At 37.5% G+C, this 24,028-nt stretch overlaps 1 pseudogene; it reads left to right on the forward strand.

Annotated features, from left to right (window-relative positions):
• Positions 1-20,105: 20,105 nt before the first annotated feature.
• LOC140512864 (olfactory receptor 5P3-like) lies at positions 20,106-21,045 on the forward strand (annotated as a pseudogene).
• Positions 21,046-24,028: the final 2,983 nt, after the last annotated feature.

Genomic DNA, 24,028 nt, shown 5'->3' on the forward strand with positions numbered 1-24,028 from the left:
ACTCTTTGCAGAAGTTATAATGATAGAGAATCCCAGAGATTCAAGTAAAAAACTACATGAAATGAAAAGCAACTTTGACAAAGTTGCAGGTTATAAAATAAACCTACACAAATTTTCTCCATTTCTGTATATTAGTACAAAAAAACCCAACAGTGAGAGATAGAAAGAGAAATCTCATTCAAAGCTAGGTAGACACTACAAAATATTTGGGAGTTTACCAGCCAAAACAAACCCAGGAACTATATGAACACAATTACCAGACACTTTTTGCACAAATAAACTCAGATCTAAGTAAGTAAAAAAACATCAGTTGCTCATAGGTAGGCCAAGCCAATATAATAAAAATGCCAGTTCTACCTAAATTAACTTACTTATTTAGTGCCATACCAATTAAACTATCAAATAACTATTTTCTACAGCAGAAAAATAATATCAAAATTCATCTGGAAGAACGAAAGGCCCAGAATATCAAGGGGACTAATGAAAAGAAATGCTAAGGATGGTAGTCTAGTTCTACCAGACCTTAAATTGTATTATAAACCAGCAATTTTCAAAAGCACTTGTTACTGGCTAAGAAACAGAATGGTAGACAAGTGGAATATGGTAGGTACTCAAGACACAGAAGGCAATGAACATAGCAATCTACTGTTTGATAAACCCAAGGACTCCAGATTCTGGGATACAAAATCACTGTTTGACAAAAATTGCTGGGAAAATTGAATAACAGTGTGTCAGAAACTAGGCATAGACCAGTGCCTGACACCACACGCAAGAATAAAGTTCAAATGAGTACATGATCTAGGTATAAAGATTGATACTATGGACAAATTGGTGGAGCAAGGAATAGTGTATTTACCAGATTTATGAAGAAGGGAAGAATTTTTGAATAAAGAAGAGATAGAGAGCATTATGGAGTGCAAGAAGGAGAATTTTTATTACAATAAAGTGAAAAGTTTTTGCACAGCCAAACCCAATGTAGCCAAGGTTTGTAGAGATGCAGAAAACTGGGAAAGAATTTTTGCAGCTAGTGTCTGTGATAAAGACCTCATTTCTAGAATATGTAGAGAACTGAGTGAAATGAACAAAAATACAAGTCATTCCCCAATTGATAAATGATCAAAGGATATGAACAGGCAGTTTTCAGAGGAAGAAATTATAGATATCTATAGTCATATGAAAAATGCTCTAAATCACTATTGATTAGAAAGATGCAAATTGGGGGGCGGAGCCAAGATGGCAGAGTAGGAAGACGCATATACACATAGCTCCAAACCCACAACCCATAGAACATTGGTAAAAAGGAACTCACGGCAAATTCTGGAGTAGTAGAGGCCACAGCACAGTGAAGCAAACGAGATTTCTGCTCCAGAGGGACCTGCAAACCTCTCGCAAAAGGTCTGTCATGCTGCAGACGCAGAGCCCAGCCCAGACCTGCAGCGGCTGCGGCACAGAGAGGAGCAGATCTGAGGGGGCTTTGGGGACGAGATCTCCAGCGGCCATGCGGGTCCCTCCACCCACAGGTGACAGGGGTCAGTGAGAGGGTCTTCTTGGTGGGTCAAGAGGGGAATGGGGTGCCCCCATGACTCAGGCCCCCTCAGGAGGCAGTAGCTGATGCAGCGGCAGACCAGGGCTCCCCAAGCTGGCAGGAGTCTGGATCCATTGTTGAAGGTCTCTGCATAAACCCCTTGAGGGAACTGAGCCTGAGAGGCGGCCCTGACCTGACCTGAGTACCTGAACTTAATCTCACACTGAATAGCAGCCCCATCCCTGCGGAAGCCCTGAGGCTGGGAAGCAGCATTTGAATCTCAGACCCCAAGCTCTGGCTGGGAGGATCAGGAGGCGAGGTGGGTGTGAGGAGAATATTCAGAGGTCAAGTCACTGGCTGGGAAAATGCCCAGAAAAGGGAAAAGAAATAAGACTATAGAAGGTTACTTTCCTGGTGAACAGGCATCTCCTCCGTTCCCTTCTGATGAGGAAGAACAATGCTTACTATCAGGCAAAGACATAGAAGTCAAGGCCTCTGTATCCCAAACATCCAGACTAAATATTCTGTGGACTCAGGCCATGGAAGAGCTCAAAAAGGACTTTGAAAATCAACTTAGAGAGGTGGAGGAAAAGCTGGGAAGAGAAATGAGAGATATGCAGTCAAAGGATGAACAGCAGGTCAGCACCCTGCTAAAGGAGACCCAAAAAAATGCTGAAGAAAATAACACCTTGAAAAAACAGGCTAACTCAATTGGCAAAAGAGGTTCAAAAAGCCAATGAGGAGAAGAATGCTTTCAAAAGCAGAATTAGCCAAATGGAAAAGGAGATTCAAAAGCTCACTGAGGAAAATAGTTCTTTCAAAATTAGAATGGAACAGATGGAGGCTAATGACTTTATGAGAAACCAAGAAATCACAAAACAAAACCAAAAGAATGAAAAAATGGAAGATAATGTGAAATACATCATTGGAAAAACAACTGACCTGGAAAATAGATCCAGGAGAGACAATTTAAAAATTAAGGTCAGTAGTGAGACTGTACTCTCATCTGAAACTTCAGAAGGGACCATGAATTACTTACATGCACAAACAGCTCTCCTGAAACAGCCAAAGAAGGAAATAGAAGAAAAACTGGCCAATGATTTTAAAAAATATGATAAAAGAATTAACTGATGAGAACATCTCTTTAAAAAGGAAAATTGAACAAATGGAAAAGGAAGCATAAAACCTAACTTGGAAAACTGGACAAATGGAAAAAGAAACACAAAACCTCACTGAAAAAAATGGACAAATGGAAAAGGAAGTGCAAATAGCAACTGGAGAAAATAACTCCTTAAAAGGAAAAATTGAACAGATGGAAAAGCAGATGCAAAAGTTAACTGAAGAAAACAATTTCATAAAAATTAGAATTTGTCAAGTAGAAACTAACGACTCTATGACACAGCAAAAATCAGTCAAACAAAATCTACAGAATGAAAAGATAGAAGAAAATGTAAAATGTCTAAGTGGAAAAACAACTGATCTGGAAACTAGATCCAGGAGAGAAAATTTAAAAATTATTGGCCTACCAGAAAGTCACAATGAAAAAAAAAAGAGTCTGGATAATATCTTTCAAGAAATCATCAAGAATCACTGCCCAGAAGTGCTAGATCCAGAGGGCAAAATAGTCATCGTAAGAATCCACCATTCACCTCCTGAAAGGGATCCCAAACTCAAAACCCCAAGAAATATTGTTGCCAAATTTCAGAACTATCAAGTGGAGGAGAAAATACTACAGGCAGCCAGAAAGAAACCATTCAAATATCGAGGAGCAACAGTCAGAATCACACAGGACCTTGCAGCTTCTACATTAAAAGACTGAAGGAATTTTAATATGATATTCCATAAGGCAAAGGAGCTGGGACTACAATCACAGATTAATTACCCAGCAAAGTTCAGCATAACATTTCAGGCAAACAGATGGCATTCGACTACCTTAGGGATTTTCAGGCCTTTCTGACAAAAAGACCAGAACTCAATAGAAAATTTGATCTTCAAATGCAGGTCTCAGGAGAAGCATAAAAAAGTAAACAGGGGAAAAGAAAACTTGTTACTTAAGTTGGGCAAACTGTTTACCTTCCTATAAGGGAAGATGATACTTGTTAATCTTGAGAATTATACACCTATTATGAAATATAAAAGGGATATACGAAGAGAGAAGGGATATAAAGTAAATGATGTGATGATCAAAATATGATTTAAGTGTGCAAAGAGATTGTAACACGAGACGTGAAAAGGAGGAAGCAAAAAATGTTAAATTACATCACAGGAAGAAGTACAAAATTATAGTAGAGGGAAAGAGGGGAGAGAGATGAGCATTGTTTGAGAGGTACTCTCACCTTATTTGGTTCAACGAGGGAGCAATACACTTAATGAAGTATATAAATCTAACTAACTCTATAGGCAGTAGGAGGGGAAGGTGGAAGAAAGGGGAGGGGAAGCTAAAAGGGAAGGAAGAAGCAGTAAGCGTAAGGGGATTAAAAGGGAAGGGGAATGAAAGAAGGAAAGGAAGACTGTGGGAGGTGGGGGTCAAAAGTAAAAACTCTACTGAGGAGGGGAAGGGAGATGGGAGAACTAAAAGCACAAACGGTGGGGAAAAGGATGGAAGGGAAGACACAGATTGTAATCATAACTGTGAACATGAATGGAATGAACTGTCCCATAAAGCAGAGACAGATAGCAGAATGGATTAAAAACCATTATCCAACAATATATTGTTTACAAAAACACATTTGAAACAGGGGAATACACACAGGGTAAAGGTAAAAGGTTGGACCAGAATACATTGTGCCTCAGCATATGTAAGGAAAGTAGGGGTAGCAATCCTAATATCAGACAAAGCAGAAGCAGAAATAGATCTAATCAAAAGAGATAAGGAAGGAAACTATATCCTGCTAAAAGGCACAATAAACGATGAAGCAATATCATTAATAAACATGTATGCTCCAAGTGGTATGGCATCCATATTCTTAGAGAAGAGGTTTGGAGAGTTGAAGGAAGAGATATATAGCAAAACTATACTAGTAGGGGACTTCAACCTCCTCCTCTCTGAACTTGATAAATCTAACATCAAAATAAACAAGAAAGAGGTTAAGGAGGTAAATAAAACTCTGGATAAGGTAGATAGTATAGATCTCTGGAGAAATTTGAAGGGGAATAGAAAGGAACATACCGTTTTCTCAGTGGTACACGGCACATGTACAAAAACTGACCATGTTCTAGGGCGTAAAATTCTCACAATCCAGTGCAGAAAGGCAGAGATAGTCAACGCATCTTTCTCAGATCATAATGCAATAAAAATTATATGTAATAAAAGGCCATGGAAAGATAAATCAAAAATTAATTGGAAACTAAGTAATCTAAGCCTAAAGAAGGAGTGGGTTAAACAACAAATCATAGAAACAATCAACAACTTCATTCAAGAGAATGACCATAAGGAAACAACGTATGAAATCTTATGGGATATTGCAAAAGCAGTTCACAGGGAAAGTTTATATCTATGAATGCCTACACGAAAAAAATAGAGAAAGAGGAGGTTAATGACTTGGGCATGCAGCTAAAAAAGGTAGAAAAAGATCAAATTGAAAATCCCTAAGTAAATGTCAAATTAGAAACACTGAAAAACAAAGGAGAGATTAATAAAGTTGAAATTAAGAAAACTATTGAATTAATAAATAAAACCAATAGTTGATTTTATGAAAAAAACTAATGAAATTGATAAACCTCTGGTAAATCTGATTAAAAAAAGAAAGAAGAAAACCAAATTACTGAAATCAAAAATGAAAGGGGTGAACTCGCCTCCAATGAGGAGGAAATTAAAACAATAATTAGAAATTAATTTGCCCAACTTTATGCCCATAAATTTGACAATCTAAATGAGATGGATGAGTATTTAAAAAAAATGCAAACTGCCCAGATTAGCAGAAGAGGAGTTTGAATTCTTAAACAATCCCATTGCAGAAAAAGAAATTGAACAAGCCATCAATGAACTCCCTAGGAAAAAATCTCCAGGGCCAGGTGGATTTTCGAGTGAATTATATCAAACTTTAAAAAACCAGTTAATTCTAATACTATATAGACTATTTTGAAAATTGGGGAAGAAGGAGTCCTTTTTATGATACAAATATGGTTTTGATACCTAAACCAGGAAGAGACAAAACAGAGAAAGGAAATTATAGACTGCTTTCTCTAATGAACGTAGATGAGACAATTTTAAATAAGATTTTAACAAAACGAATACAGCAACTTCTCATGAGAATAATACATTATGATCAGTTAAGATTCATACCAGGAATGTAGGGCTGGTTCGGTATTAGGAAAACTATTAGCCTTATCAACATATCAACAACAAAAGTAACAGAAACCACATGATTATCTCAATAGATGCAGAAAAAGCTTTTGACAAAATACAACACCCATTCCTATTAAAAGCATTGGAGAGCATAGGAATAAAGGGAATTTTCCACAAATAACCAGTATCTACCTAAAACCTTCTGTAAGCATTATACGCAATGGTGATAAGATGCTTTTCCAGTAAGGTCAGGAGTGAAACAAGGATGTCCATTGTCACCACTATTATTCAATATGGTATTAGAAATGTCAGCTATAGCAATTGGACAAGATATAGAAATAGAAGAAATTAGAATAGGCATCACTCTTTGCAGATGATATGATGATTTACTTAGAGAATCCCAGAGATTCAAGTAAAAAAAACTACTTGAAACAATAAACAACTTTGGCAAAGTTGTAGGTTAGAAAATAAACCCACACCAATCTTCTGTATTTCTATATATTGGTAATAAATTACAACAGCAAGAGATAGAAAAAGAAATCCCATTTAAATCTAGGGTAGACACTATAAAATATTTGGGTGTTTACCTGCCAAAACAAAGCCAAGGACTCTAAGAGCACAACTACAAGACACTTTTCACACAAATAAAGTCAAATCTAACTAAATGGAAAAGCATAAATATCTCGTGGGTAGGGCGAGCCAATATAATAAAAATGACAACTCTAAGTAAATTAATGTACTTATTTAGTGCCATACCAATTAAACTATCAGATAATTAGTTTCTAGAGTTGGAAAAAAATGGTATCGAAATTCATCTGGATGAACAAAAGGGCCAGAATATCAAGGGGACTAATGAAAAAAAAAATGCTAGCGAAGGTGACGTAGTGCTACCAGATCTTAAATTGCATTATGAAGCAACAATTCTCAAAACCACTTGGTACTGGCTAAGAAACAGAAGGGTAGACTGTTGGGATTGGAAGCTCAATTCCGTGTGGACAGTCTCGGGCGGGTAAAGGTGGGAGCTTCTAAATCTTAGAGCTCTCACGAGACCCCCCCAGGAACGGCAGGGGATCGAGGTGAACTGAGCTATCTCGAGTAATTCCGCCTCTTCCCGTGAGAAACGTGATGGGAGAGAGATCTCCCCACCCTCGAGATTGTCCCGGATCTGGGCACACCTAGTTACCTAACAGCACAGTATTCAGATGCAAACTATGCGGCTGAAGGTTAAGTAGGATTGAGGAAGCCTGAAAGCTCTCTTAGCATGTGAGGAGCCAAGAGGACAGTAGGCTCTGCTTCTCTTCTCTTCTCTCTCCCCTCCCCCTCTCTCCCCGCTTGTACTTCTACTTCCAATCCCTTAAGATCTTAGCCTCCTTAGGAAATCTCCCCCTCTTCCTCCTAAGGAAGACCCCCCTGCACTTGTAACCGAGACCCTGAAATAAAGCTCAACCCTTGTTCGACTCTGGAACGTCCTTTCTCTCATATGAGCATCCGGTTTTGGCCAACCGAAGACCTCGGAGGTGAGGTAAGAAGACTCGGGTAGCCCACACAGGCCTCTAGGCCTGACAGTAGACAAGTGGAATATGCTAGGTACTCAAGACAAAGAAGATAATGAATATAGCAATCTACTGTTTGATAAACCCAAAGACCCCACCTTCTGGGATAAGAAGACACTGTTCCACAAAAATTGCTGGAAAAACTGGATAAAAGTGAGGCGGAAAGTAAGCATATCCAAATGGGTACACGATCTAGGTATAAAGATGGATACTACGGACAAATTGGAGCAGAAAGGAATAGTGTATTTACCAGATTTATGGAGAAGGGAAGAATTTTTGACTAAAGAAGAGATGGAAAGCATTATGAAGTACAAGATGGACAATTTTGACTGTATTAAACTGAGAAGTTTTTGCACAACCAAACCCAATGTACCCAAAATTCGGAGGGATGTAGAAAACTGGGAAAGAATTCTTATAGCTAATCTTGGGAATAAAGGCCTCATTTCTAGAATATATAGAGAACTGAGTCAAATGTATAAAAATACAAGTCATTCCCCAATTCATAAATGGTCAAAATATATGAACAGACAATTTTCAGAGGAAGAAATTAAAGATGTGTATAGTCATATGAAAAAATGCTCTAAATCACTTTTGATTAGAGAGATGCAAATCAAAACAACTCTGAGGTACTGCATCACACCTATCAGATTGGAAACATAACAGAACAAGATGATAAATGTTGGAGAGGATGTGGGAGGGTTAGAACACTAATACACTGTTGATGGAGCTGTGAGCAGATCCAACCATTCTGGAGAGCAATTTGGAACTATGCCCAAATGGCTATAAAAATATGCATACCCTTTGACCCAGCAATAGTCCTTATAGGACTGTATCCCCAAGAAATCATAAAAATGAGAAAGGGTCCCACATGTACAAAAATATTTATAGCAGCACTTTTTATGGTGGACAAGACATGGAAATCAAGGGGATGTCCATCAATTGAGGAATGACTGAATAAATTATGGTGTATGAATGTAATGGAATACTACTGTGTTATAAAAAATGATCAACAGGAAGACTTCAGAGAGGCCTGGCAAGACTTCTACGATCTGATCAGGCTGAGCGAAATGAGCAGAAACAGGAGAACTTTGTGCACAGCAACCACCACAGTGTGCAAGAGTTTTTTTCTGGTAGACTTGGAATTTCATTGCAATGCAACGACTTAAAAAAAAATTCCTAATGGTCTTCTAAGGCAAAATACCTTCCACTCCCAGAGAAAGAACTATGGAATTCAACTGCAGAATGTAACACACCATTTTGTGTGTGTGTGTGTGTGTATGTGTGTGTGTAATGCGTTTTTGCTTGTTAGCTGATTTCTCCCACTCATTTTAGTTCTTCAGCACAATATGACTATAATGAAAATGCATTTAATAGGAACGCATGAGTAGAGCCTATACAAAATTTTATGACATCTCTGGGAGAAAAGGTGGAGGGAGAGGGAGAGAGGGGAAAATAATAATATAGGTTATATGGTGGTTATTGTAGAACATCGAAAATAAATAAAATTAATTAATAAAAAAATAAAATAGGTTTATTTAAAAAAATGGGAGTAGAAACATCTACCTGCCCGAGATCTCATCCCAAGTCCTTAAAGTATGTGTAGAAAAATGACTCTAAACAAATTCTAGAGCAACAGGAATCTCAAAATGACAGAGCGAAGCAAATTTCTAGTCCAAGATAGCCTGGAAGGCTGAGAGTAAAAATCTATAGCACCAGTTATGAATGGAGCACAGCCCAGCCTGGGTCATATTGCACATGTGGTACTGGAGCAGTCTTCAGGGCACTGAATCATGGGCAACTGTTGTGAGTTTCCAGATTTCACAACCCACAAATAGCAAAGACAGCTTCAAAGGTCAGTAAGAAAGCTCTTTGATCTGGGTGAAAGAGGAACAGGGCTGCTCAAACCCCAGTTCCAGGGTGGCAGCAGCCACTGCTGTATGTACAGCTGCTTCTGTAGTTCGTGGCCTACAGACACTGGGGTAATCGAGTGGCTGATCTGGGTTCCAGTTCTCAGTGGCCATTCTGGGGTGAGCAATTCTAGTTTGGCAGAGCTGGTGGTGGCTGTGAAGAGGGAATTCTACTCACAGTCTCAGGGCACAAAAGTGGTTGCTCACAGACCAGAGCACAGGCCAGGAGAAGAGTAAACACCTTCTCCCTTGACTATGCCACTTTAGAGGATCTAAGGAGTTACAGTCTCTAGAGATATCTCAGAGAACAGCTGCACAAAACTTCTGAAACCTATGGTAATACACCCTCCACTTGACAAAGGACTCAAAAATCCATTAATTGGCTGGAAAAATGACTGAAAAGTGGAAAAAATAAGACTTTAGAAGGTTACTTTCTTGGTAAAAAGGTATTTTCTTCCATCCTTATGGAAGAGGAAAAGTAAACTATCTAATCAGAAGAAGACCAAATCATACAACTGGAGGAAGATATAAAGATTATGGTTCCTCCATCCAAAACCTCCAAAAAAATATGAAATGGTCTCAGGCCATGGAAGAGCTCAAAAAGAACTTTGAAAGTGAAGTAAGAGAGGTGGAGGAACAATTGGGAAGATAAATGAGAGGAATGCAAAAAATCATGAAAAACCAGTCAACAGCTTGCTAAAGAATGCTGAAGAAAACAATTCCTTTAAAAACAGACTAAGACAGAGTGGCAGAGTCACGATGATGAACTAGAAGGAAGCACCTCTAGAAGCTCTCCTCCCACAGCCTGTAAAATACCAGTAAAAAATGACTCTTAAACAAATGCAAGAGTAGCAGAAGCCACAAAACAACAGAGTGAAAGAGATTTCCAGTCCATGGCAGCCTGGAAGATCCAGAGGAAAGGCCTATCAAACTGAGTGCGGAACAGAGTGTACTTCAGCCTTGATAGCTCTACAAAAGGACAGGACTAGAGCAGACTTCAAGGTGAAGCAGCAGCTGCAGGTCCCAGATTTCTGAACCCACAAATGCCACAGACAGCTTCGAAGGTCAGTGAGAAACTCTTTTACCTGGCAGAGATGGGGAACTCAGAGGTCTAGTCCTGGCCCCAGGCAGCAGCAGTTTCTATACTTGGAGTCCTGACCTAAAGATGCTGGAGAAATTGAGCAACTGATCTGAATCTCAGCTCTGAGTGGTGGTCCTGGGGTGAGGAAGAGTGCTGGTGGTGATGATGGTGAAAGTTGTGGAGAGGAAATTCTATACCCAGAAAAAGGGCTTGTAGTTGCTCCCAGACCAGAGGGCAGGTCAAGAGAGGAGTAAACTCCTCTCCCTCCATTGTGCCACCTTAGAGGAACTGAGAACTTACAAGTCCTCAGAGTATGCCCTCCCCTTGACACAGAACTGAAAAGTCAAATAAGTGGCTGAGAAAATGTCCAAAAAGACTAAAGAGAATAAGACAATATAAAGTTACTTTGTTGGTGAACAAGTATTATAGTCCATCCTTTCAAATGAGAGAGAACAATGCACACTATCAGAGGAAGACCTAAAAGGCAAGGTTTCTGCTTCAAAAACCTCCAAAATAAATATGCAATGGTCTCAGACTATGGATGAGCTCAAAAAGGATTTAGAAAATCAAGTAAGAGAGGTGGAGGCAAAATTGGGAACAGAAATGAGAGCAATGAAAGAAAATCATGAAAAGTGAGTTAACAGCTTACTAAAGGAAACCCAAAAAATGCTGAAGAAATTAACACCTTTAAAAATAGATGAAATTAAATGGCAAAAGAGGCCCAAAAAACCAACAAGAAGAAGAATACTTTAAAAGCAGAATGAGCCCAATGGAAAAGGAGGGTCAAAAGCTCACTGAAGAAAATAATTCTATCTGTTCGAATGAACTTTAGCTAATGACTTTATGAGAAACTGAGAAATTACAAGGCAAAACTAAAAGAATGAAAAAATAGAAGACAATGTAAAATATCTCATTGGAAAAATACTTGACCTGAAAAATAGATCCAGGAGATAAAATTTAAATTTATGGGACTACCTGAAAGCTATGACCAAAAAAAGAGCCTAGACATTATCTTTCACGAAATTGTCAAGGAAAATTGCTGATATTCTGGAACCAGAGGGTTAAATAAATATTGAAAGAATTCACTGATCACCTCCTGAAAGAGATCTGAAAAGAAAAACTCCTTCGAATATTGTAGCCAGATTCCAGAGTTCCCAGGTGAGGGAGAAAATATTGCAAATAGCCAGAAAGAAACAATTTCAGTATTGTAGAAATACAACCACAATAGCACAGGATCTGGCAACTTCTACACTGAACGATTGAAGTGCTCGGAATATGATGTTCCAGAATACAAAGAATCTAGGATTAAAACCAAGAATCACGTACCCAACAAAAGTGAGTATAATACTTCAGGGGGAAAAATGATCATTCAATTAAATAAAGGATTTTCAAGTATTCTTGATGAAAATACCAGAGCAGAATAGAAAATGTGACTTTCAAATACAAAAATCAAGAAATGCATGAAAAGGTTAGCAGGAAAGAGAAATCACAAGGGACTTACTAAAGTTGAACTGTTTATATTCCTACTTGGAAAGATAATATTTGTAACTCTTGAAACTTCTGTCAGTATTTGGAAAATTGGAGGGATTACACACACACACACTCACACACACATACACACACACACATATATGATATATAGACACAGGGCACAGAGTGAGTTGAATAGGAAGGGATGAAATCTAAAAAATAAAATTAAGGATGAGAGAGGAATATACTGGGAGCAGAAAGGGAGAAATTGAATAGGGCAAATTATCTCTCATGAAAAAGGCAAGTAAAAACTTTTTCAATGGAGGTTAAAAGGGAGAGTTGAGAGGGAAAAAGTGAAGCTGACTCCCATCACATTTGACTTGAAGAGGAAATGACATGCACACACAATTTAATAAGAAAATTTGTCTTACACTACAGAAATGTAAGAGAGAAGGGGATAAGTGGGAGTGGGGGAAGATATTCCAGAAGTCAAAGGAACTAGGATTAAAATCAAGAATCACCTACCCAGAAAAACTGAGCATAATACTTCAGAGAAATAAATGATCATTCAATTAAATAAAGGGATTTCAAGCATTCTTGATGAAAAGACCAGAGCAGAATAGAAAATTTGACTTACAAACACAAGAATCAAGAGAATCATGAAAAGGTTAACAGGAAAGAGAAGTCATAAGGGACTTAGTAAAGTTGAATTGCTTACATTCCTACATGGAAAGATAATATTTGTAACTGTTGAAGCTTTTCTCAGTATTTGGGTAGTTGGAGGGCTTATACATACATACATGCGCGCACACACACACACACACTACATAAACATATAGATAGATAGATAGATAGATAGATAGATAGATAGATAGATAGACAGATAGATAGATAGACAGAAAGAGAGGGGGCACAGGATGAGTTGAATAGGAAGGAAAGAAATCTAGAAAAAATAAAATTAAGGATTGAGAGAGGAATATTTTGGGAAGAGAAAGGTAAAAATGGAATGGGGCAAGTTATGTCTCATGTAAAAGGCAAGTAAAAGTCTTTCCAATGGAGGGGAAAAGGGGGAGTTGAGAGAAGAAAAGTGAAACTGATTCACATCATATTTGACTTGAAGAGAGAATGACATGCACACACAATTTGGTATGAAAATCCATCTTACACTATGGAAAAGTAGTAGAGAAGGGGATAAGTGGGAGAGGGGGGATGGTGGAAAGGAGGGCAAATGAGAGACAGGGTTTATTAGAAATAAACATTCTTGCAGAGGGATAAGGTTAAAAGAGAGAATAGAACAAATGGGTGGCTGGATAGGATGGAGGAAAATATAGTTAGTCTTTCACAACATGACTATAATGAAAGTTTCAGCAAAACTACACACATATAACATATACTGAATTCCTCTCCTTCTCAGTGGGGATGGGTGGGGAGGAAGGAAGGGAGAGAAATTGGAACTCAAATTTTTAGGAACGAATGTTGAGAATTGTATTTGCATGTAACTGGGAAATGAGAAACACAGGTAATGAGGTATAGAAATTTATCTTGCCCTACAAGAAAAGAGAGAAGATGGGGATAAAGGAAGGAATGGATGTGATAGAAGGGAGGGTAGATTGGGGGAAGGGATAATCAAATGCATGACGTTGTCATGTGAGGGGAGGGGAGAGATGGGGAGAAAATTTGAACCTCAAAATCTTGTGGAAATGAATGTTGAAAACTAAAAATAAATTAATTAATTAAAAAGAAAAAAAAGAAAGAAAAAAAACAAAAAGAAAGTATAAAAAAGTGACTAATCCAATGGCAAAAGAGGTTCAAAAAGCCAATGAGAAGAATGTATTAAAAGCATTAAATGGAAAAGGAGATCAAAAATCTCAGTGAAGAAAATAATATTTTAACAATTAGAATGGAACAGATGGAAGTGAATGACTTTATGAGCAATCAAGAAACTATAAAACAAAATCAAAACAATAAAAAAATAGAAGACAATGTGAAATATCTTATGGTAAAAACAACTGCCCTTGAAAACAGATCCAGGAGAGATAATGTTAAAATTATTGGTCTACCTGAAAACCACAATAAAAAAAGAGCCTAGAAATTTTCAAGGAAAATTGCCCTGATATTCTAGAACCAGAGAGGGAAATACAAGTGGAAAGAATTCACCAATTACCTCCTAAAGGACACCCCTAAATGAAACTCCTAAGAATATGATAACCAAATTTCAGATTACAAGCAGTCATAAAGAAACAATTCAAGTATTGTGGAAATACCATCAGGATAACACAGTATTTATCAGCTTCTACACTAAGGGATTGAAGGGCTTGAAACATGATATTCCAGAAGTCAAAGAAGCTGGATTAAAACCAAGAATCACCTAATGAGCAAAACTGAGTATAATACCTCAGTGAACTTCAATGAAATAGAGAACTTTCAACCATTGTTGTTGAAGGACCAGAGTTGAATAGAGAATTTGACTTTCAAATACAAGAATCAAGAGACAACAAAAAGGTAAACAGGAAAGAGAAGTCACGAGGAACTTGTTAAAGTTGAAGTGTTTACTTTCCTATACAGATAGATGATATTTGTAACTCAAGAGACCGTTTTCAGTATTAGCGAAGTTAAAGGTAATATGTGTGTATATACATATATATATACATATGCATGTATGTATAATATGTATATGTATACATATGTAGGTGTGTAAGAATACATATGTATATGTCCATTATGTTTGTGTATATATGTATATGTACAGAGGTGTTTGTGTATACACACACATACACAGAGAGGGCACAAGGTGAGATGAATATGAAGGGAGAATACCTAAAACATAAAATCTACTGTTGAGTGGAATGTACTAGGAGTAAGAGAAAAGGGGAGGTAGAATGTAGCAAATCATCTCACATAAAAGAAGTATGAAAGAGTTTTCCACATTGGAGGGGAAGAGGTGGGAGGTGAAAGGGAATAAGTGAGCATTAGTCTCATGGGATTTTGCTTAAGGAGAGAATAACAAATACAGTCATTTGGATAGGGAAACCTATGCTACCCTGCAGGATGGAGAGAATGGGGAAATGGATAGGAGAGGGAAGATAATGGACAGGACAGCAAATTGTGGAAAGAGATTATCAGAAGCAAATGCTATTGTGGGAGAAGAAGTCAAGGACCACAGTGGAATGAATGGAGGGCAGGCTATCACAGAGGGAAATGCAGTTAGTTTTTCACAACTTAACTATTATGGAGGTATCTTGCATGTCTACACATGTTTGACCTCTATTGAATTATTTGCTTCCTCAATGAGGGTGGATGGGGAGGGAGAAAGGGAGAGAATGTGGAACTCCAAGCTTTACAAATAAATGTTAAAAATTGCTTTTGCATGCTAGTGGGAAATAAGATGTATAGGCAATGGGGTATAGAAATCTATTTTGCCCTACAGGAAAATAGAGGGGATAGAGGTATTAGAAGGGGGAAATAATAGAAGGAATGACAGTTTGGAAGAAGGTAGATGGGGTGCATGCTGTCTTGAGGTGAGAGTGAGGAGAGATGGGGAGAAAATTTCGAATTAAAATTGTTGTGAAAGTGAATGTTGAAAAACTGAAAAAAAATTTATATTTTTTAAAATCCTAAAATAATATAGGCAAAGAAAAAATAAATAAAGACCTCTGAGAATTTAAGGAACTTCTCAAGCAACTCAACTCTGTTAGTAAATGCTTTCAATCCCAGTGGATTTCAAATGGAATTTTGATTATGTTGGCTATATTTAGTGTTAAGGTGCTCAAGGATCTAAGTCCCAAAGCCACAAAATCAAATGTAAATATTTCCTTCCTGTGGAAAGGTAGTCCTTGAAGGTTAAAGTTTCTATGTTGTGGTGTCAACAGGTACCACTGATGTTCTTGGCTTTGCTGTAAAAACTATTAGCTCTAGTTTTTATTTGTAGCTCAGTTCAAAGGGGGCTTTCTATTCCTCTTATGATGCCAAAATTTTTAGTTATTTGAGTTTGTCATAGGTCTTTAATCTTTCTTCCCCACCTTACCATATCTTAATGAGTGAGATTCATTCCTGATTTGGGTCTTCATATGTATGATCCCCTGTAGGGTCATATTAAGTCAAAGATTTGCAAGTGAGGTGATTGCATGCAACATTATTACAGCATGTTAGTAAATTCTGATGTACCATAGATCATATCATATATCCTGAACCATCACTGCAAATGGTAAGTACATGATAGGAAATAGTTGGATAGGAATGCCTTAGGTAAAGATCTCTGTGTTTCATGTATTAGTTTCCTCCCTACTTCTCAGGCTGAGGCTTTAGCTGCAGAAATTTCACTTATGTGTTTAGTAGTTCTTGTAGTGGAAAAAGAATTGGACTTGAAGTTAGGAGAGTTGGGCTTCAATCCGACATGTGAGTCTTACTGACTATGACTGTGATTGTGGGTAAGTGTTCACACCTCCGTGATACTCAGTTGTCTCATTTATAAAATGAGGAAACAGTATTTCCCCTAAAAATTTTGGGAGGAAAGTAATTTCTGAAATTTAAATAGTGATCTTGCATCACTAGAGTTTCTGTTATCTGCTTATTATGATTATGTTACCAATATACATAAGAATTAATGGTTTCAAAAGTGAGTTGATGCCTGCCATTCACCAAATATTTTTCTCTACACACTATGTACAGAAACTTATCTAAGGCACTGGAGATGGAAAGGGAGAAAAAGTACAACAGTTCTTAATCTCAGGAAGTTTACAGTCAGTTGGAGATAATAGGATAGCATATTTACACAAGTAGGTGATGGTAAGATAAGTTGAGAAGACACAGACTTTTGGAAACTAGTTTTACTGTAACTAGTGACTCAGTCACAGAGTCACAAACAAAGCTTGAAGTTCTAAGAAGTAGAAACGAGGTAGGGCATTTAGACAAAGGAGGATGACCTGTGCAGAGGAACAGAGATGGGAGCAGAATTCTGAGTCTGGGAAATAAACCATGGGTCAGTTGGGCTGGAATATATACTACATATATGAGAGTAAAGTGAAATAAATATGGAGAGATAGGCTCGAGTCTGATTGGGCATGACTCTAAACATCAAGATGAAAAAATTATTTTGTCCTCAAGTCAATAAGGGATCTCTTCAAGTTTTGAGTAAGCAGGTAGCATGATTGGTTTGCCATGTGTTTGAGGTAGATGATTTTTGTAGATTTTTAGAGGATACTTTAGAGAAAGGAGAGACTGAACTTCTAATTGAGAGGCTTTTGCAATAGTCCAAGTGAGAGGAGATGAAAACCTGAGTTAGATTGATGGCTACTTACAAGGACATGAGAAGTTATGAGATATACGTTGGAGATAAAGCAGTAAAACTTGGCAGCTGATTGGTTATGAAATGAAAAATAAAGAGAAGAAAGGCTGATTTCAGGATTGCAAAATAGGCTTCTTGCAAGGATGGTGGGACCCTATACAGAAATAAGAATTTATGTAAATAACTGGTTTTAGGTTAAATGTTGAGAATAATATGATTTCTTTTTTGAAATTGTCAAGTTTCAAATGCTTTGGGGACATCTCTCTATGTGTCCAGTTATTGGAGATATGAAGATTGGAGATCAGGGCTGAATTTACTGACTTAGGATTCATTTGGATGGAGAGGTTAATGGCACTGGAAGCTAATGAATTCACTGAGAAGGTATAGAAGAAGTGAAGAGGGTTTAGGACAGAACATGGGGGAACATTTATGATTAGGAGACAGTATGGGGTTAATAATTTGGCAATGGAGGCTGAGAAGGAAAGATCAGACAGGTAGGTAGAATACCAGTACCAGGAGAGTTATTATCATGAAAATTTATAAGGAAAAAGTATCCAATAGGAGTAAGTAGTCCACAGTGTCACATGCTGCAAAGAGGCCATGAATCAATCAATCAACAAATATTGCTAAGCACCTACTATTTTTAGCCACTTGTATAGGTACTAATGATTCAAATACAAAGTCTGTAACAATCATTAACATCTATGAATTTAAATAAAGACTTCAAATCATTTTGGTTTGGAACTTATTGGGAACTTTGAAGAGAATAGATGCAATGGAATTATGGGGTCAGAAATGAGAATAGAATGCTTTCACAAGTGAGTAGGAGGAGAAATGAACTCATCAAAGGTAGATTTCTCCCCCATTCCCCCGAGAGCTGAGAGGGAAAGAGAAGCGATGTAGCATGATAGATTGAAAGAATGTAACAGTGAAATGAAAGGTATTAAAGCACTAGACAGATCTGAGTACATTTATCGAAATGAGGGGGAAAGCCTATAAATAAAAACATTAAAAATTTTAGGGTAGTTTTTCAGTGTGGGGAGCTTAAGGTTGAAATGAGAAGGCTGGGAACAATGAAACAAGTAAAGGAATTGGTCCTGGAGAAAAGAAGGAATCTCTTCCTTTCACATATTGTTGCAAAGATACTAGGGGACAATATTGAGGAATATTGTGTTGTGGAAGAGGAAAGAGAAGGGATCTCACAGGGATAGCCTTTCTTTTGACATAAAAGTAGGTTGCAAAGTCCTCTCCTGAGAGGAAAACGAGATGTAGAAAGTGTTGAAAAATTATCTTATCACTCTTCAAATGTTTAACTTAGCTAAGGTATTTTTTTTCTTGTGCTCACAAAGAAAAAGTAGAATCATAGAGTCATAAATGAGTGTCATAGTCAGAATCTTCTCTGACATGAACAGTATCTCAGTATAATGTATCTTTTTTTACTACACTGAGAAGAAAAGTGAGTTTAGACTTGGGAGTAATAAGAACATTTCAGGAAAAAGTAATATTTAGGACAATTTCTTGCATCTGGAACTTAACAAAGATTGACAAATGCAAATTTTCAAGGTCTTTAAAAGAAATGCAACATTGTTATATACATATACATGGGTATGTATAAGATTACCTATGTGTTGTACTTCCTTTTTTCCCTTGTGCATTTTGAAAATGTTTTGTTTTTGTTCCTTTCTTCCACTACTATTTATCACTATCAGGTCAACTACTTCTTTTGCCACTCACAGTGGAAACCCTCCCTTGTAAAAGCTGTATATAGTCAAAGGAAACTAAACTGATTCACCATGTTTGAGAATTCATGTCTTATTCTGTACATATAGTCCATCACTTTTCTCCTAATAAGCAGTAGATAACATTTCTTCATTGGCCTTTTGAAGGCCAATGATTTGTCACTATTTTGATCCAGTTTCTGAGGTCTTTGAAAGTGGTTTCCCCTCTCATAATTATTGTCGTTATTACATAAATTGTTCTTCTAGTTCTTGTGACTTCAATTGGCATCTGTTAATAGAAATGTTTCTATTCCATCCAAGGTAGTCTTATTCATCATTTCTTATGGCACATAGAATTGTCATTACTTTTCTGTGCTACAATGTGTTCAGTTATTCTGAAATGGAAGGACGCAATAGGGAAAGAGGATATGATTACAGCAGGTTGAACAAGTGTTTTCCTCAAAAAAAGTATTTCTAGGGGAAAATTTTCAATTGTCCTTCACGTTTGCGATATCTAGCTTAATAATTCCTCTTTGGAGTAATGCCATATTTTAGGAGCAAAATGCAATGCGAAGGGACAGCCAGGTGTCACAGCGGTTAGAGCACCAACTTTGGAGTCAGAATCTTTCTTCTAATCCTGCCTCAGACACTTAACTCTTAATAACTGTGTGACTATGGGCAACTCACTTAACCCCTATTGCCTTGCCAAAAACAAAAACTAAAGGAAGACTCAGAGTTGAGAATCTCCATTCCTCCTCCCTTGTGATTTTAGAACCCAAGGGTAATTTTGAAACCAGGACTTCCCTCACAGTCAATTAACAAGAAGCAGATGAAATCTTCAGATGTGGAAAATGGTCCGTTGAGAGGTGAAGCAATAGAGGGCTGAACCTATTTCTTTGTAAAGCATTAACAATGGTGCTTAGTTGGCAGAACATTTACAGATTGGATCTAGTCTCTTCATGTAGTTGAGACAGGTTCCAATGACATAATGAAACAATTATCTTCTCTCTTACAGACTTTTTTACAATCTCACCATGGCAAAATTGGAGAGTCTTACTGTATGGTTGATCCAGGGAAAAAATTTGGAGGCAAGAAATATACTCATTCATGCTTCACTTGAGGGCATCCTGACATAATCCATAGGAGTGAAGCATTAGAGAGTGATAGCATGTACAAATGACCAGTGAATGTTTTCTGAATACATCAATAGATACATCCAAAGCTTAATCCTCAATTCATCTCCTTTTCTATGGTCTAATAGGCTCTACTTCGAAGGCAGATGACTGACAATAACTGTACAACTGTGACTGAATTCATTATTTTAGGGTTAACAGCTGATCCAAACTTCTGTGTCATCCTCTTTGTGACATTTCTGGGTGTCTATGGTGTCACATTAGTTGGTAACCTTACCACAATCACATTGATCAGAAATAGCTCCCAACTTCACACTCCAATGTACCTTTTCCTCAGCCACTTGTCATTTGTAGATATTGGATATTCCTCATCTGTCACACCTGTTATGCTCAAGAACTTCCTTGAGGGCAAAACTGTAATCCCTATTGGAGGATGCGTGGCCTAGATGTTTTTTGCAGCCACCTTTGGGGCAGCTGAGTGCTTCTTGCTCGCTGTGATGGCTTATGATAGGTATGTGGCCATCTGTAGCCCTCTACTCTACTCCACCAAAATGTCTCCTAGGGTTAGCACTCTGTTACTCATCTCATCCTACCTGGGTGGATGTGTAAATGCTTGTATCTTCACTGGTTGCTTATGGAATCTTTCCTTCTGTGGATCCAATAAGATCAATCACTTTTTCTGTGATTATTCACCACTTTTGAAGCTTTCCTACTCCCAGGACTATCTTGCTGAAATTCTTCCTGCTGCCTCTGGTGGGTCAATGATTATGATCAACAGTTCTAATTATAATAATTTCGTATGTATACATCCTCTTCTCTGTCCTGAAGATAAGCTCCACCGAGGGGAGATCCAAAGCTTTCTCAACTTGCACATCACACCTCACAGCAGTCACTCTGTTCTATGGCACCACTACATTCATTTATGTGATGTCAAAGTCCAGCTACTCAACAGAAATTAATAAAGTGGTCTCTGTTTTCTACATTATAATGAACTCCATGTTGAACCCCTTGATCTACAGTCTAAGGAACAATGAAGTGAAGGGGGCCCTACGAAAATCGTTGAGTAGGAAATATCCTTTTTCATGAATTCAACTCAATTCAACAAGTGTTTATTAAGTACGTATTATGTCCCATGTACTATTCTATTTCACAGATGGAAGGGAAAAAATGAAACATTCTCTTCCTTTAAGGATCTCATATTCTATTGATATAATGGTTAAGATTAAGTGATACTAACAACTCAGCTTTTGAAGAAAAAATTTTCATTTTGATGGGTTAATTTGTAATTTAAATGTTGTTTGCAAATGTCTGAAAATAACATGCAAGGTTCCACTAACATGGATCTCACTATTCTGCAAAAGTATATGGAGAACTGTCTTATTGTTCTCTGTGGGTCCATGATTATTTTTTAATCTTGAAGCACTCATTTTCTATGGATTTGTGGGGGGTTTTCTTTCCATTTACGTTGTTATGTTCCTTCTGTGTATTGTGTTCTTGACTCTACTATCATGTCAGTAATGGATCAAGTAAGTATTTTCTGTGTTCTTCTATTAATCGTATTTGTTGTTTCTTATAACAGAGTTATATTCTATTATGTTCATGTGCCACAATTTGTTAAGTCATTCCTCAGTCACTGGACATCTGCTTTGTTTCTAGTTCCTTGCTACCACAACATTTATTCTGTAAATATTTTTGCCTATGTGGAGACTTTTACTCAATGACCATCTTTATGGCATAATACACCTGAAAAAAAGGATTCTTTTTCCTGTGGGATAGCTCTTCATAAGAGGTGAAGAGGGCAAGATACTGAAAGAAATTTAGATCATAATAAAGAAAAACAAATCAACAATAAATCGTTTAAAAAATAAAAATTTCGTCAATCTGACCTCTTCTTGCCTTTTTAGTCTTGTACTTTACTCCCCTCGCTGCAGTGTCCGATCTAACTACACTGGACTATGTGCCTTTCCCTACATATGACAGTCTATCTTCTGTCTCACAGGGCTGAAATGCTTTACTTCCCCACATCTGTCAGTTTTTAAGAACTCCTTAATAGTCTTTCATTGTGAAAGACAATAAAAAGACCACTTTAAAACTTTGATTGCTTGGGGTGTCTGACTTCCCACTGAGAGGCAGAATTATAAAATAGAATAAACATTTCGAGTCCCCCAAGTTTATTTCTACAATTCAATGGTGCAATAATTCGAGATTTCCCAATGATGGGAGATCAGCGGTTAAGGAGATGGATTGCTAATTTAGTACAGTTAGCAAACTTGGACTAAGCTTTTATTTTCTTGTTCTCATTGCTCTGCAGTTAAGATTGGTAACTGAATGTTTGATCACAGTTCTGATGTCTTTTAATCTATCTATCTATCTGTCTGTCTATCTCTCCATCTATCTATACATATATATGTATGTATGCATTGTTTTTACCTAGATGAAATGAGTTGACATATCTATAAAATTTGCAAAACTTAAAAGCAATGCAAAAAGTAGGTATTATTATTGTTTTAATAAGTCATTCAGGTCACCTTCTAATACAATTCTTATGAAAAATGTGTGTCAGCCTATACTAGGTGATACAATAGTTAAATGACTTCAGAATTGGTTGAATGGTTGTACCTAAGATTGATGTATTGTGTTGATAAGTTGGACCACATTTTGTCTCACTTCTTATCTAGCCCTTTGTCATTCACTGGGCATTGCCTCACACTGAGGCCTGGGAAAGACCTTGATTTAGAAAAGGCAACTTCATCCACTGCATCCTGGGTCATCACCTGTAATCTTGACTTTTGTCTTGTCACTGAACTTTGAAAGAGCTAGAGGAGAGAATGAGACTGAGAATGTTCCACATCTCTGCTCAACTTAAATCCAATTCATGTGTAAGTCAAGAAATCACTCTTGTTATGTCATTTGTCCTCTTTAAGAATGAAGGATTCTTACAACAACAACAGCAATGTAGGAAATCCATCTCCAATTCTTCACTCTCTCATGGAGGGATTCCTGGGTGTTCAAAGGATGAACCACTGGAACACAAACTTTCCAAAATTCTCTTATGCATGTAAAATCTTAAAATATGGTGCTGGCAAGAAACCATCTGTGACTTTTGAAAATCTGCCTGAGTACAGTGAAGTTAGTCATCAGTAGCCTGACAAACTGGGATGAAAACTATGATTGTCTCTACCCATGAAACAAAGGAAAATGTGAAGCAGCATCTCTGGGAGTGGTTGAAATGATCTGCTAGACTACAGCAGGAGACCAAGGATTAGGATTATTAATCTATCCCTGTCTGTTCCTCACCTTCCTGATCTGGACAGTTATTCCCCTCCGTCTACCATAAAAGGAGGCTTTCTTTTTAATCTCTACCCTTGGTTCCACCCTTGGAGGGGGGCATCTTTCTGGGCATGGACAGAAAGGGTAAGGCCATTTGTCCTATATAAGCTTCCCAATTCTTTCATCAGGCAGAAACTGTTATTGGGCTTACCCTTCACGTAAAGGCAATCAGTAGCTTCATGATTTTTTCTCACTTTTGAAGTTACAGAATAAAAGTCATTGTGATCCTCTTTAATTCATCTCAGATTTCTGAGGCATGAAGATTTTCACTCTTTTCAACAGCATATTTTCTCTGTCTCATTTGTTGGGTAACCTGCCATTGCCTCTCTCTATCGTATCCCATTCTCGATAATGAAACATATACAAATCAGAAATTGCTATGATTAACCACATCATTAATTGATGACATATTTCAATGCTGATTGAAGAGAAATGTAAGCAAATTGGATAAAACAAGAAAACCTTTGAGTCAACATAGGCATTCTTATCTAGGGAGAGGGAAGTGAAAATCTGGCAATCAATGATACCAGTTGTGCTGAGTGGAAGGATACCAAATGACTGATCTGAAATAGGATTCTCAGATTGCTCTCTGGAGTTGTTATGGTGGTGGATGGGGCTGCCAAAATGAATGGAGACCTAGTTTCTGTAGAAATGTTGCCCCATCCACCACCATAACAACTCCAGTATCTCATGAAGTTTTTGTTTACTCTGGCCAAGCTCACATATATTTATGAAATGT

The sequence above is a fragment of the Notamacropus eugenii genome, chromosome 6, assembly GCF_028372415.1.
Source record: "Notamacropus eugenii isolate mMacEug1 chromosome 6, mMacEug1.pri_v2, whole genome shotgun sequence".
In the NCBI taxonomy this organism is placed as follows: Eukaryota; Metazoa; Chordata; class Mammalia; order Diprotodontia; family Macropodidae; genus Notamacropus; species Notamacropus eugenii.